Raw genomic sequence first — 15,443 nt, forward strand, 5'->3', positions numbered from 1 at the left:
ATATTCTACATTATAGAATGAAGATCTGCTGTATTTGTCCCAGTAACTTCCTCTATTCTTCACTTGCTTCTCCTTCTTCTGTCTCCCTCCTTCATGTATTTTTAGGCTGGATTTGGGAATTTTCCATCTGCAGGTTGTAGCAGATGTTTTGTTGAATGTTGAAAGAATAAAACACATTCAGAGTCCATGAGATTCCTGACGTTCATTCACTCACAAGCCTCCTACTGTGAATTAAATTTAGATTCTTTACATTTAGGGTCGATAAACGTGATTTTGATTTGCATATTTGAACATGTCTGAAACATTTCATGATTGGTCTTGTTTAACTCGATACTGAAGTCTATATCTGAGGGTCACAACCAGCTAGAAAGTAGACGTTGTAATCCTGTGTATTTTCAATCTGAAATTAAATTTCTATTGTCTAAACAACCAATAAATCATCACTAAAGCAATTTTTCTTTTTCTTTTTTGAGACAGAGCTCCGCTCGTTGCTCAGGCTGGAGTGCAATGGCACGATCTCGGCTCACTGCAACCTCCACCTCCCGGGTTCAAGCGATTCTTTGGTCTTAGCCTTCAGAGTAGCTGGGATTACAGGCATGTGCCACTATATCTGGCTAACTTTTGTATTTTTAGCAGATGTGGGATTTCACCATGTTGGTCAGGCTGGTCTTGAACTCCTGACCTCAGGTGGTCCACCAGTCTAGGCCTCCCAAAGTGCAGGGATTACAGGCCTGAGCCACCTCGTCAGTCCTAAAGCAATTTTTCAAAAGGCGTGTTTGTATCAGATCAGCCTGATTAAGGTGGCTCTATGTGAGTAAGAGATCAAAGAGGTAATTTTCTGCATTAGTGAAATCTTTCAACATTTTGGTGACTTTACTACCTCCTGTGCTTTAGGAATTGGTTCACATGATTTTTATTTATTTATTTTTAACTCTAATTTGGATTGTTGTCTGGGACTTAGCAAGAGTAGAAAGAGAAGGTTTGCCATTCCTCCTTTGAAAATCAAAACTTTAAGCATTTATTTCCCTTGTCCCAGGAAAGCTGTGAATCCTAAGGGCTCTAATTTGGAGTAGAAGAAGGGGAGAGAGAACGGAGAAGCTGAGCCAGGGAGAATCCCACTGGACTTGTTAGAGTAGGTAGTTAGGCAGACATGAGCAGGGCAGGACAGCCGCCGCCCCCACCCCCCCCCACCCCTGCAAACCAGGAATGTCAGGCAACATCAAGTAATGGTCAAGTGGTTGTTAAATTGTCTCACTAAACTAGTAATTGGTCACAGCTGATACCGGGGAAAGGCGGTCTCCCAGTAGACAGCAAACACCTAAAGCTAGAGATCACTAGCTTCCGGATAAGATCTCAGGAGTCCCACAAGGGGGCTCAAACAGGCGCACTGACAGGCAAGATGGCTCAAGCACGCGCACTGAGAGGCAAGATGGCGGCCTTCAACTGCCTATCACCTTCCTCTAGCAACCCTCAACTGCTAAGGGAAAAATGCACGGAGAGAGCATGTACACAACTTCAGTAAACACACTGCATGTGCCCTCCCAAGTGCTAACAGGCCACTGTGCCTATGGACAGCCCATTCCAAGGGAAGAAGTAATGCAGACCCTGGAAGCATGAGAACATATAAAGACCCATGTCAAAGGCCGAACACCGCACTTCAGTCTCTCAGGTCACCTGCTTGAGAGATTGGAGGGCCAACTCTTCCAAGTGTAGTTTACTCCCTTTCATTTCTGCTTTAAAACTTTTTAATAAACTCTCACTTCTGCTCTAAAACTTGCCTCGATTTCTCACTGCCTTATGCCCCCTTGGTTGAACTCTTTTCTCCCAAGGAGGCAAGAATTGAGGTCGCTGCAAACCCATATTGATTCACCACTGCTAACATATTTATGCTTTTTAAAAAATATGGCATTAAAGTTTTGCTGCTTCACTTGGGATGAGAAAGAAGATAGAATTCAGCTGATGTAGTAATTGGAAACTTCTAGAGAAGTGGGAATAAATGAGGCAATAGAAAATAATGAACTCATGTTTTATGAAATTTTAGTTATCTTTAGGCAATGTGTGAGAAGGATGCTAGAAGTGAAACTTCCTAGAATCAGGGAAGGGTATTAAAGTCTTCAGGCAAGAGGGAATTGAGCTTTTCCCAAGAACTGAAAGGCCCAAGTGGCTCAGGTATGGAGACTGGTGAAGCATTTCTGAAGGGGCTGAAGAGGAAGACAGCTTTCAAACTGATGAGATACACTACACAGTTAGGGCACAAATTTCTGATTTTGCCAATAGGGTGAAAAGGGAGTCAAGCACCAGGGCAAATTTATCACAATCGAGTCTTGTTACCCACCATTGCTGTCTCAGAAGCTTAACTTTGTCAACGTAGGAGTTAGCTAAAAGCATAGTTATTGAAATCAGGTAAATGAGGGTTCAAAGCCATAAATCACAAGCTACTAGCTAAAGACCTGCAGGACTGTGATTTAGCTTCTCTACCTCTCAGGTTTTTTCTCAATCTGGAAAATGGGGATAATGGTATCCACTTTATGGGATAAAGGAGTATGAAATAAATTAGTGCTTATAAAATCCTTAGCACAAGGCTTAACACACCCAAAGAGTTCTGTAAATGAATTTGTACTTTTCAGGTCAGATTCACACTGACTAATCTCCTAAGAGATGGATCTGTCCATCAGAGTAAGGATTTGTTAACATATGATTGGGAATAGTTGACAAACATTTTGATCTGTTATACTTTGCATATATCTACCCAGGTATATCAAAATGCTTTAAAAATCCAATAATCTCTGGATAATTTGTTTTCAGGTACTTGTTCACACCCCTCCCACTGCTTGCCCTGAGTATTTCTGGCCTCACTGTAAAATAATATGCATAAAAAACATGTCGTCATTATTTTAATCAAATGAACTACAGGCCATAACTGCCTCTCTTCTAACCAATTTTGCTATTTTCTACAGCATAAAGTCTAAATTCTTCAGATTTTGCATTTACATATCTTCACCAATGGCCCAGTTGGAATAATTCAACCTCCTCCTCCATTCATTCCCAACAAGAAATCTAGGCTTCTCAAGACCAATAAATACAGCATAGTTTCTTATTACCAAGATAACTCCCCTGGCTATTCCTCACTATTGTCAGCCACTTAATCTCTCTTTTTCTCAGAGAGTTCTTCGTCATCTATTTAATGTCAATCATTTTCAGTGAATATTAACATATTTCTGTATTATTATCCTGTCTATTTTATCTATCTTTTTTTTTCTAAAAAAGAATTCAGTCTAGTTTTGGCTTCTGTTTCATTTCTCATATGGCAGAGTACAAGATAATATATCCTTATGTTAAAGAATAAAAAATATTCAATTATATATGTTAAAACACAGTAAGGAAGACTTTATTCAGGACCATTGTAAGAAAGGTACAGGGACTACTGTGATTTGTAGTCAAGGATTAAGCGGGGTCAGAGGCTGGAAAATTACGAAGAGGAAACATCAGAAGTAAGAGTGATTCTGGCTAAGCCAACCTGACCGTATTCTAGCTGAAAACAGGTCAGGGTGAGCAGACATCACCTGGGGAAGGAGGAGGAACTGAATCTATTATGGTTGGTGATCAGATTTTGAGAACGAGGTTTTTTTTGCTAAACTGGCTTAACAGGGTTCTTCACTAAAACTGGATTTTACAAGGAAATAAACAAATGGGCCAAAGAGAAGATGCGGAAGCCTGACTAACTTTTGGTCAAGCAGAGAATCTTTGTCACTTGTTAGGTGCTCAATAAATACCAGTAAATTAATTCATGCAAAGGTGAGAATACGGTCTATTTCCTAGAAAATATGCTTACTTTTGCCATTAGGAAAATATCTATTTTTAAAATATTTAAAATAAATTTCCTTAATAAAACATTATTAATTTGATAATTTGAGATGGTAAAAAAGTCTCAGGAAGCTGATGTTTAAAAGGAAATATTTGCTTTTTCATTTTCTAGAGTCACATTTAGAACACTGAAAATAAAACAAGTTTCAGGGCTGACTTACGAAAATTATCTTTCAGCTGGAATTCCTTCTACTCTTAAGAGCTAGAGACAGGCCAGGGTGATCAGACCAGCTACCCCAGGGAGCTTTGAGGAGAAACAAAGTCCAGTGAGTTTTGAGAACATCCCCTGCTGCAGAGGACAGCCAAGTGGGGGTGTTCACTTAGGACCTGTGGGACTATCAGTCAGGTCACCTGCTGGAGACTGCAGGGTGACATGGTGATCAGCATTTTAAAGGCTTCCTTGGTGATTCTCATGGGAAACAGGATTGAGAGTCCCTCACGGGAGAAGGAAAAGAAAGATAAAAACTTGTTTACCACTGGCATGGTTTAAGACCCCGTGTCATGCCCAGAACAGAAGCCAGCTGCTCTCGGCTGTGGTGTGTGCTGGGTCCTTCCCAGCACCTGCCCATTCTCTTCCAGAACGTTTTATGTCCAAATACCCACATAAGAAAACTTAAAATAGGCATTTGTTTCAGTAAGAGGTGACAAACAAAAGAATGAGAAACATTCATTTATTACTTGTGCCTTTTTCTCCTCCAGATTTTCCTATTTCCTCCAATCTATTCTAAATAATGTGAATTGGAAGAGTAAAATGATCGGCATGTCTATAGAAAGATTCAATAACCACCCTGGAATCTGATAGGCTGGCACCAGATACAGCATTAGCTTATGAAGAAGTCCATACACATTGGATAAAGAAAGTAAGATGCAATCAAAGGAACATTAATGGAAGGTTTAACCTTGAGCCACACAGATTATGGAACTTGTTCATGAATTTGTACCCCTAACTCTTCCCCTTCCCACACCTCCTGGAAATATGAGTGAGAGAAGAAAAGAGAGGGGAAATTGGCATATTACTGAAGGGCTACAGGTGTAAGTATGGTCAGGAGTACAGCTTGATTCATCCTGAAAATTTTTGTAGAAAAGATGAGTTAATAAGTCACGTTTCCAAAAAATTAGTGGATGATAGAAGATGAAGGAAGTATATTCAGATGCAATGAATTAAAAATGGCCTATGAAAAGGCACAGTAATAGGACTGGTGAACAGAAAGTAAATTAGTTTGGATGAAAAGAAAGGTCTTTGCATGGTATAATGAGAAGCTAATTCGTTAAGATTGAGGAGGGAATCATTGCTGGAATGAAGACTCTGAAGCCTGAATTTAATGTAATATGCAAGATAAAATGATTCTTTTTAAGTGAAAGGCCAGTTGTCACAGTGTGGCACACTCACTGGCTGTGTGCCAAACTCATTTCCTTTGTCAAACCACATTTTCAGTCTTCTTTGTAGCCAGGTGTGGTTGAAGGACTAAATTTGGCCCAGTGGAAATAGAGCAGAGGTGATATGAGGCCCTTCCAGGACTGGCCTGCCAAATCCTATATGGGACCCTAAGTGCTCCTTCTTCTCTTGCCTGTTGGATAGCAATGCTCAGGATGATCTTGAAAGCAAAGTGTTAGAGATGACTCAGTATCTGAGTTCTGAGTCCTTAGTGACCGTATGAAGCACACTACTCTCTTGTAACAAGGCACACAAAGCACTGGACTATGTGCTTAACTGAGTGGTTAAGCCACCTTCCAGGAATTTGATAGGCTGAGACCAAATGTCGCATTAGCATATGAAAGTCTACAGACATTGGATGAAGAAAGTAAGATGTCACCAATGAATGCTAATGGAGGGTTTCACCTTGAGCCGCAAAATAATGCCATCTTGATAAAAAATAATCTTCTTAGCCACAGAAATTATGGGCTTATCTGTTGTAAAAATGAGCTAACTTAGCTAATGCACATAACATAAAACATTATATTTTTACTCTGTAGCATAATGGAAATATGAGTGTGATAAAATGGAAGATAAACAAACAGAAAGGGATGAAGAGTGGATTTTTAATTAATTTATTTATTTTAATTTATTTTTACTTCATAGACAACACTTCTATGAAGGCATTTACATGTCATCTATTTCTTCTAATGTAACTATATATTAAAAGATGAATAAATTTAGATATGTAATTTCTCTATTTTGTATCTGGAGAACTGCATTACTATCGCTGCTTGTCTCACGAATGAATGGCAGTAACTTTGGTGGATAAGCTCAGGGTCCCAGCATAGTTAAAGATAAAAGACAGTGAGTAAGCATGACATGTCTACTACACAAAGGCAAGATGAAGAGGAAAAGAAACAAGAGTGGTACAATGTGATAGGGTGCAGGATATGCTATCACCGAATATGGCATCCTGGCATTTAGGAAAACAGCAGAAGCATGACACTCACCATTACTTTCCTATTGCCCTTACTCTGAAACAGGCCAAAAAAATCTAGGAAGGATTCTTTGATTTTCCCCTGGAGTTGGGCACAAAGCCTTCATTTGAGAGGTGCTCTTCCTATACCCAGAGGAAAGGAACAACCCTATCCTTCTTCAGAGATATAAGATACAGAGAGAAACAGGTATAGAGAGAAATACCTGAACAAGAAAGCCTTGCTAAATTACCCCTAGTTTATTACCATTACATTACACTTTTCTATCCAATTACACTTCTCCGCAACTATCCACTTGCTCATTAAACCTAGCATAAAAAATACACAGACATCTATTTCTTTGGGTCTTCATCTCCAAAGAATCCCATGTAATGTAACACATTTATTAAATACATTTTTATGCTCTTCTCCTGGTAAATGGTCTTTTGTTATAGAGACCTCGGCCATAAACCTAAGATGAGAAGGAAGGATATTTCTTTTCTCCTACAGTTTCTGGCACCAAATGAGGGGTGACTTGGTCCAGAGCCTGCAGATGAGATCCTGGAGTACCTGTAAAATGCTGGTGCAAGGTAAGAATTCTGACCAAGGTCAGATCTCCTGGATCTCTGCCTCTAGTGCCTGGTCAAGAGAAGGTAAAAACCTCTTTTTCCCTTCCTTTCCAAATGCAGCACAGCAGAAGAAAGACATTTGTTTCCATTGTAGTTCTGATTAAATTTGATTTGGGGTACCTATTAGTTTTAAGTATTTCCGCGCCCCCCCACCCCCCAGCGTTGGCAATAATGTTCCTATTTGTCTTGTCTTGTATCCTAAGAACTTAGCTTTGGATGTTCATTTCCATATGAAGGCTCCGGAGTCACATAAAAATTATATTAATTTCTATGCTTTTCTCTTGTTAATCTTGCATTCTACCACGAACCTAAGATGGGAAGAAATATTTATTTTCCCACACACACGCGAAACTAAATGGTAAATGGGACAAAATGGTGTTTGAGAAATGAAGTTAGGCCTAATCCACAATTATTGGATACTAGGAGGATATTCAGAATTGAAGACAACCAAGCAGAAAAATTCCAAGACCATGGGTACCAGTGAATGGCACCTTCAATGCTTCTTAAGGCGCATACTGAAAAGCATAATATTTAAGTGGCACAGTTAGGTAAAAGGATGTAATTGTTCATGGCTGGAAATAACAAGCCAATGGCTCAAGCTCTTGTAACAAAGCTGGTTAACTTTAAATATGCATTTTTCCTTCCACAGGATTGTTGTTTCTGGGAAGTGGCTGCTTGGCTGTGGACTCTATGTTCCAGCTTTCTTTGTATCAAACTATGGTTAACAATGGATTATGAACAGAAATAATCTGTGGCACGATTGAATGAAGGTGGTGAAAAAGTAAGTGTCAGACCCCTAGGAGGGCTTTGGTGGCTAAATTATCCCATGAGGAAATGCCACCTGCTGACCAGAAGCATTAACTTTTTACCCTTTCATAAACAAGAAATAAACTACTACGGTGTTACGCTATTAGAATGCTGGAGCTCATTACAACTCCTACCAATATCTTAACTAAAAGATACCTCAAGGGCTGAGATGATCAATATTTCCACTCACCTGTAATCTATTCACAGCAAATGGTGTGTCCCAGTTGGAAAATTCTGCCTGGAATCACCCAGGTAATTCATTAAATAAATGAATGAAGTAGAAGCGTGGGGGAATAGGCTTCCTTCAGTTTATCATTAAGTTTCTAGTTCATTAAGGGGACATATTTCAAGACAGCAAAGAGAACTAACATTTATTAAATACCTGTTATTAGAACTATGGAACCTATTATTAGCACAATACTATTTTCATACGTTTCATGTAATTTTATGTGAAAACCTATATTTCATTTTCTGATATAATGTTTATCCATTTTCCTCATGTTTTACTTTGTTCATCTCTACAAACACACAATCCTGAAGGAATGCTCTTATGTAAGAGCATAGCAATTAGGTAGTTTAGAATAAAACTATCAGAAAATACAACCCTAATTTTAGTAACAATAACAATAATAATAAAATATACAAAATGCATGTAACCAAATAGTCTGCTTGAGAATGAACCCACTCATATGATAACAACTTTAACTCACTGATGAGAGTGGAGCCTCTCGTTAGACCCATCTCCCAACACTCTTGCATTAAGAATGAAATTCCCAACACAAGCTTTCAGGGGCACATGTTCAAACTGTAACATCTGGGTGGGTGATGGGAGATGTCTGAAAATGTTGTTTCCTTTCCTACTATTTGGGAGGAAACAATAAGCCAGATATGAAACACATTTTAGGTCCCTATGTAATCGGAGTTTGAGTAAAATGAACTTAAAAAATAAAAAGGAAACAAGAAAATCCAGAACCCTCTTTTTCAGAGAGATGTATGGGAAAAAATGTCAAGGGAGGCAAGGCCACCTCTTGCGATTCCCACTGCCCACTACTCATTCGCCTCCTCTCCTCAGCTAAGTCTGATCCTAGAATTTACAATCTAAGGAAAGGGGCTGCTGCAGAAATGTGGCCCAGATTTGTTCTTTTAATGAATTGGAGCTCAACAGTGAGAAGGTGTGCTAAAGGACCAATGTGAAAAAAAAAAAAAAAAAAACACGAAAAAAAGTCAAAGAGAGGACTGCAAGGTGACAAATTATAAGGGAGGGTTTTCTCATAACTTTTCTATTATGTCATTTAATTCTGAAACATTTATTTTTAAAATGGTTATTTTAAAAGCCATTTTGTCTAAATTTTTTTACCACAATTCTTCATGTAAAGTTTAACTTTCTTCCAGTTTTCATTTGTATTTTTTTAAAGATAGAGATATATACAAGATAGGGGATAAAGTCTGCCTATTTAACTGGGAAATTGCTCTGAGATGTGAAAAGACTTTCCTTGATTTTTGAGAAAATGGTGCAAATTATGTATTATTTAACTATTTGTGTCAAAAATTATATATTTTTATTTATATTTCGGCAGAACAAGAGCAGTGACACACAACATATTTCGGTATATAATGCATTATTTTAGAAATAGAAATTCAGAAAATAATAAATGAAGTCATAAAGAACATTCTTCAAGCAGAGCATGGCTATTCCTTTCCAGGATCTGGACAGAGTTTTCAGTCCATGCAAGCCTCCACCCAACGGAGGACGGGATAAATGTCCCAAAAGTTGCAACATGACTGCTGACCTTGTGTAAGGTGTTTCCTGCCTAGTATTCCGTTGTTTTAGCAGCCAGATACTTTTAAATAATTATCCTTGGTTTAGGGGCTAATAATCAGTTATTCTGACCTCGAGATTGTCTACAGCTCACCAACCTTTTTGTTTTAAGGAAAACAACAATATTTATTCTGCACATTTTTTTCCTGCCATTCTGTACTTTGCAGGGCCATTCCATCTTTCTTTCTTACTAGGCCTCTAACTCCAGGCCACAAATCACAAACATTAATCCACTTGTCTTTGATTAATTGTCTACTTTGTTATTCAGGCATTCCATCAACAGAAATCATTAAGAATTCTTTAACAATTTCCTCCTTGTGTTTAATCTGCTTATTAAATGTGTTTACAATTATTCTTTTAGTTTCATCATATTACTGGCTTATTGCATTTGACTTTACTGATTTATGGTTTCTTCGTAAAGGGCTTCTCCCTGTTCAAGACCGGTTAAATTAAATGCTTTCAGATATAATAAACCTGTTCGTACAGTGGGTCTTTATTGAGTAACTCTGCAGTTACTATGGAGTGACTGAAAATGTGTAGTGGAAAACACCCTTCTGATATTATCTGGATGTCTCATTGTTGCATTATACATACTAGAGGCTTAATGATTTTTTTTTTTTTTTTTTTTTGATTATGGAGTCTTACTCTGTTTTCCAGGGTCGAAGACAGTGGCATGATCCCGGCTCACTGCAAACTCCGCCTCCTGGGTTCAAGTGAGTCTCCTGCCTCAGCCTCCAGAGTAGTTGGGATTACAGGCATGGGCTACCATGTGCCCACCTAATTTTTTTTTTATTTTTTGGCAGAGACGGGGTTTTACCATGTTGGCCAGGCTGGTCTTGAACTCCTGACTTCGTAATCTGCCCTCCTTGGCCTCCCAAAGTGCTGGGATTACAAGCGTGAGCCATTGCACCTGGTGAAGGCTAAATAATTATTAAGATATAATTTAAGTATACTAGATGTATGCTTCAAGACACTTAAGCATATGAATAGTGATGAAGTGTAGCCAAAAGATTTCTAGATAGGGACTTAGAAGGTTGGGGTTCTAGTATGGGATCAAATGACTTTTACCTTCATGATTCGCATGTTAGTATATATGGCTCAAGGTTACATTGACAATAATGATAATAATAACAAAAAGTTTGTGAGCATTTTTTTTTGTTAATGTAAGATATACTCTCCAAAGATGATCTCATTTAGGTTTTAAAATAATCTAAAAAGTAGATTTGATCATCATTAGTATTGTTTTTAATATTCTTATTGTTACATTCCATCCATTGTAGAGATGATGACAAACTGAGATTTGACTGAGATGAAATGATTCTTAGGCAGCCCATTCAGAATTTAAAATGTTACTCCAAACCCTTATACATTTCTGTGGAAAGAGAGGTTCAACTTTAGTGTCAATTCTCAGAGTAGTATCATGAAAGTAAGAGGAACATGCCATTTTTAGAAACAGAAAGATTTTATAAGCCTCTCACATATTCACTATTCATGGAAAGCATCATCTTGAAATTGTACATTGACTTCTCTAAGCAAACTTATCCCTAGGGTTAGACAAAGCTTGTTTATGTTTTAGCAATCAAATAGGATTTCTATTTGAAATCCAAGTCAGTGCACTGCAGGATTAGCCATTTCTTTTTGTTTCAGTCATTTTCACAGGTTCACACTAAAAAGTAGCTGAGGACTCAGAACCAAATAATTGTATTTTGATTCATTCTATTTTAATTTGGTCTTCTTCCTCTTCCCCCTTCCTCAAAATATTAACTTGTAATCATACTGAGAAAGAGATTATTCTTCTACTCTGAAAGAGACAGCTGAATAAAGACAGAATGATGCTAAGACAGACACCTTGTCGTGGTATTGAACGGGAGACTCCTAAAAGACTTGTCCACATTCTAAATCCTGGACCTGTGAATGTTACCTGATCTGGCATAAGGGTCCTTGCTGATACAATTCAGTTAAGGATCTGGAGGTGAAGAAGGTCTTCCTGGATCATGGGGATGGGCCATAAATCCAATGACAAGTGTCCTTATAAGAGATACAGAGGTGAGATTTGACTGACGGAAGAGGAGAAGGTGACATTAAAACAGAGGCGGAGATTGAAATGCTGTGTTCCCAACACAGGAACACTCAGGAATGCTCAGGCAGCCACTAGCAGCTGGAGGAGGCAAGGAATGTTCTCCCTCAGAACCTAGACAGAGAGTCTGCCCATACTTTCATGGTGGACATCTTGCCTCCAGACTATGAGAGTGAATTCCTGTTGTTTTAAATTACCCAGTTTGCAGTAATTTGCTATCGCAGACACAGGAAAGTAATATACCCTTACACAAACAGATTTTGGGAAACCAGATAAGTAAATTACCTGGTAGTCTTAGAATGTACAATGAATACACATATTAAGAGGGAGTGAAGAAGGCCTGGCACGCAATGATAATTCACAGAAACCTTCAGTGATGTTGCCTGTGAATTGGTTAAATCATCTGTGTTTTACACTGACGTGTGATTCCATGAATATAGTTGTAGGACATCATTTCTTGGAAACTTTCAAAAATGGCATAGACTAGCACTCTGATGGAATCACCCAGTTAATTGCTGAAAGCAAAGCACGTGGAGTAAAAGAACCTTGAACTAGCAATCAGCACACTAGAGTCCTAACCTTGACTGGGCCACTTAATTGCTCTGCCGTTTTAGGCAAATTAGTTAAACTGTCTCTCTGCAGAGGCTTGGTGAAATCGCAGGTGTGTGGGAAGGGAGTATTTCTACATGGGCTGTCGTTTGTAATAATGAAACACGTCATAATTTTGGAAGAGGACACATTTTTCTTGACCTTGAGCACTGGTGGCTAACTTAGCTCTCACCACTTTTGTTTGTTTTTATTTTCGAGTTTGATAAAAGAAAAAGTACGAATTTTTACATAATTGAATACTAATAAAACTTATGTGATATTTCGCAAAGGATGTCGCTATTTGTGTGTACTTTTGTCAGGTCTATCATGCATATGAGAGTTACATCCTCCCCACCACCCAGGAAGCTGGGGTGTGAGCAAGTGTCTCCTATTCCCTTAAGAAAGTACCTTCATGCGCGCCGCTCGTGTCAGTCAACATGGAGGCAGAGGAATCGGAGAAGGCCGCCATGGAGCACGAGCCGCTGGAAGGGACAGAACAGACAGCAGACGCGCAGGAGGAGCAGGAGGAATCCGAAGAAGCGGCCTGTGGCGGCAATAAGCGGGTAGTGCCAGGTATTCTGTACCTGGGCCGTAGCCCGCCGCGCTTCCGTCCCCTGGGCCGTACGGTGCGCCGCGCTTCCGTCCCCTGGGCCGTATCCCGCCGCGCTTCCGTCCCCTGGGCCGTATCCCGCCGCGCTTCCGTTCCCTGGGCCTTAGCCCGCCGCGCTTCCGTCCCCTGGGCCGCAGCCCGCCGCGCTTCCGTCCGCTGCTCGTCAGTAACCTTCTCAGCGCCTACGGCGAGGTCGGACGCGTCTTCTTTCAGGCTGAGGACCAGTTCGTGAGACGCAAGAAGGAAGCAGCAGCAGCTGCGGGAGGAAAAAAGCGGACCTACAGCAGGGACTACAGCGAGGGATGGGTGGAGTTCCGGGACAAGCGCATAGCCAAGCGCGTGGCCGCCAGTCTACACAACACCTGTGGGTGCCCGCAGGTGCGGCCCCTTCCGTTATGATCTTTGGAACCTCAAGTACTTGCACCGTTTCACCTGGTCCCACCTGAGCGAGCACCTTGCCTTTGAGCGCCAGGTGCGCAGGCAGCGCCTGAGAGCGGAGGTTGCTCAGGCCAAGCGTGAGACCGACCTCTATCTTCAAAGTGTGAAACGGGGACAACGCTTTCTTGCGGCCGATGGGGACCCTGCTCGCCCAGATGGCTACTGGACATTTGCCCAACGTCATACTGAGCAGGAACTGAGGGCCCGGAAAGCAGCACGGCCAGGAGGCCGTGAACGGGCTCGCCTGGCGACTGCCCAGGGCAAGGCCCGCTCCAACAAAGGGCTCCTGGCCAGGATCTTTGGAGCCCCGCCACCCTCAGAGAGCCTGGAGGGTCAGGGACTCCTGAGGGCCAGGGTGGCCCCTTCCAGCTCCTGGCCCTGCTCTGCTTCCTGTCTACCTCATACTAGAATGATCGTGACTATCCAGGCAAACATTTTACTGTGTTTCTCAGACCAAGTGTCTCTGTTAAGGGCCCAAATGTGCAAGTTTTGAGGGCTTCCACTATCCCCACTCCGAACTCCTGTATATGCCTGGCTGAGTCACCTAATTCATACTCTCATACTAGCATGATTATGACTATTGCATATACTTGTTTTGTTTGACTCTTGGCTGCCTACGTCTATAGGGTCCCCTAAAAATCCCACTTCCTTCCCCCAGGAAGGGCCTTTATTTCCAACTAGGGGGATAATGCCTAGTCCCAGCAATCTTTCGCTATTTAGCAGTCACAGGTGAGGGTGCTATTAGCATCTTTTTATGTAGAAAAAATTGACAGTTAATGGCGTGGACTGAGTTGGGAAGAAATACATTTCCTAATGTATTTATAGAAAATAAAAATATTTTTATGTGCCTTTAAAAAAAAAAAGTACCTTCATGTTACCGTCATCATATGTCATCTATTCTACAGCTTTGACCCATCTGCTTTGAATCCTTGTGTTCCTAAAACCTCAAGTGGTGGGTCGTATAGCTAGATTGTGGACTGTCATTGAAAGCTTTAGTTTTTGGAGATTTCTTTCATGATCAAGACTGAATGCTCAAAGAAAGAAACAAAAGTAGGTAGGATTCTCTGCTTTCTTCTGTGCATTATTTAGAGATGAGTAAAATACAACTCTCCTTTTTATATAAAAGAGAGATGAAGAGTTGTATTTTACTCGTATCATCATGACAAGGACATGTCATCTTCCTGTGCCCAGAGGGACAGATAGAATACTTGTGAAGAATCTCAGCACCTGCCACAAACTCCAGGGTTTCTTGTTTGTCACTTTCTAAATAATGCACACACACACACTATATACATACATATAAATATTATAAATATTTATAATACTGTATAATATAAAATATTGTTATATAAAAATAAAAATATTATATAAAAATATATAAACATATATATGTGAGCAAGTGCCTCCTATTCCCTTAAGAAAGTACCTTCATGTTATCGTCATCATATGTTTATTCTATAGCTTTGACCCATCTGTTTGAATTCTTATGTTCCTAAAACCTCAAGTGATAGGTCGTATAGCTAGATTGTGGACTGTCATTGAAAGCATATATATATATATATATATATGCGTGTGTGTGTATATATGTATACATATACTATATACACATACACACACGCATATAAATATACACACACATGTGGAAGACACACACACACGCATATATATATATATATACACACACACACACACACACACGTGGAAGGGGAATCCTCCTCCTCTACTGACTTATCCCTCATCTGCTGTTTCTGTGCAGGCAGCAAATACAACATCAGGTAGAAAAAATAATTTGTAAAGTGTCTTATTGGAAACAGTGTCTGTCTTCTTCTGCTCAGGGAGAAGGTATAATCTGGTAGCTGTAAGTTTAGTTACAACAAGTGACAAACAAGAAGCCCTGGGGTCGGTGGCAGCTGCAGAGACTCTTCACAAGTATTCTAGTTGTCCTCTGGGCACAGTAGGATAACATGTTCTTGTTCCTTTTGTATTTGTCATGTAGTCTTGCAATGTGCATTGACTACTGATATGAGAAGAAGTGACTTGACTCTTGGGAGAGATCATTTAAATAGTAGTGCAAGATATAGTATTCTGTTTTCTCAGCTATGGTGCTCATGGAAGCTTCTGTTGAAATAGAGCCTCTGCCCTAGCCCCAATACCCTAGGGAATATGGTGCACAGAGCACCCATGCTGTGCACAGAGCACTCCTCTACTGTATGAATCAGG

The 15,443-nt window shown here is 40.1% G+C and overlaps 1 pseudogene; it reads left to right on the top strand.

Moving 5' to 3' along the window:
- Positions 1-12,612: 12,612 nt before the first annotated feature.
- On the top strand, positions 12,613-13,716 carry LOC111521567 (annotated as a pseudogene).
- The last annotated feature ends 1,727 nt before the right edge of the window (positions 13,717-15,443 follow it).

The sequence above is a fragment of the Piliocolobus tephrosceles genome, chromosome 2 (genome assembly GCF_002776525.5).
Source record: "Piliocolobus tephrosceles isolate RC106 chromosome 2, ASM277652v3, whole genome shotgun sequence".
NCBI lineage: Eukaryota > Metazoa > Chordata > Mammalia > Primates > Cercopithecidae > Piliocolobus > Piliocolobus tephrosceles.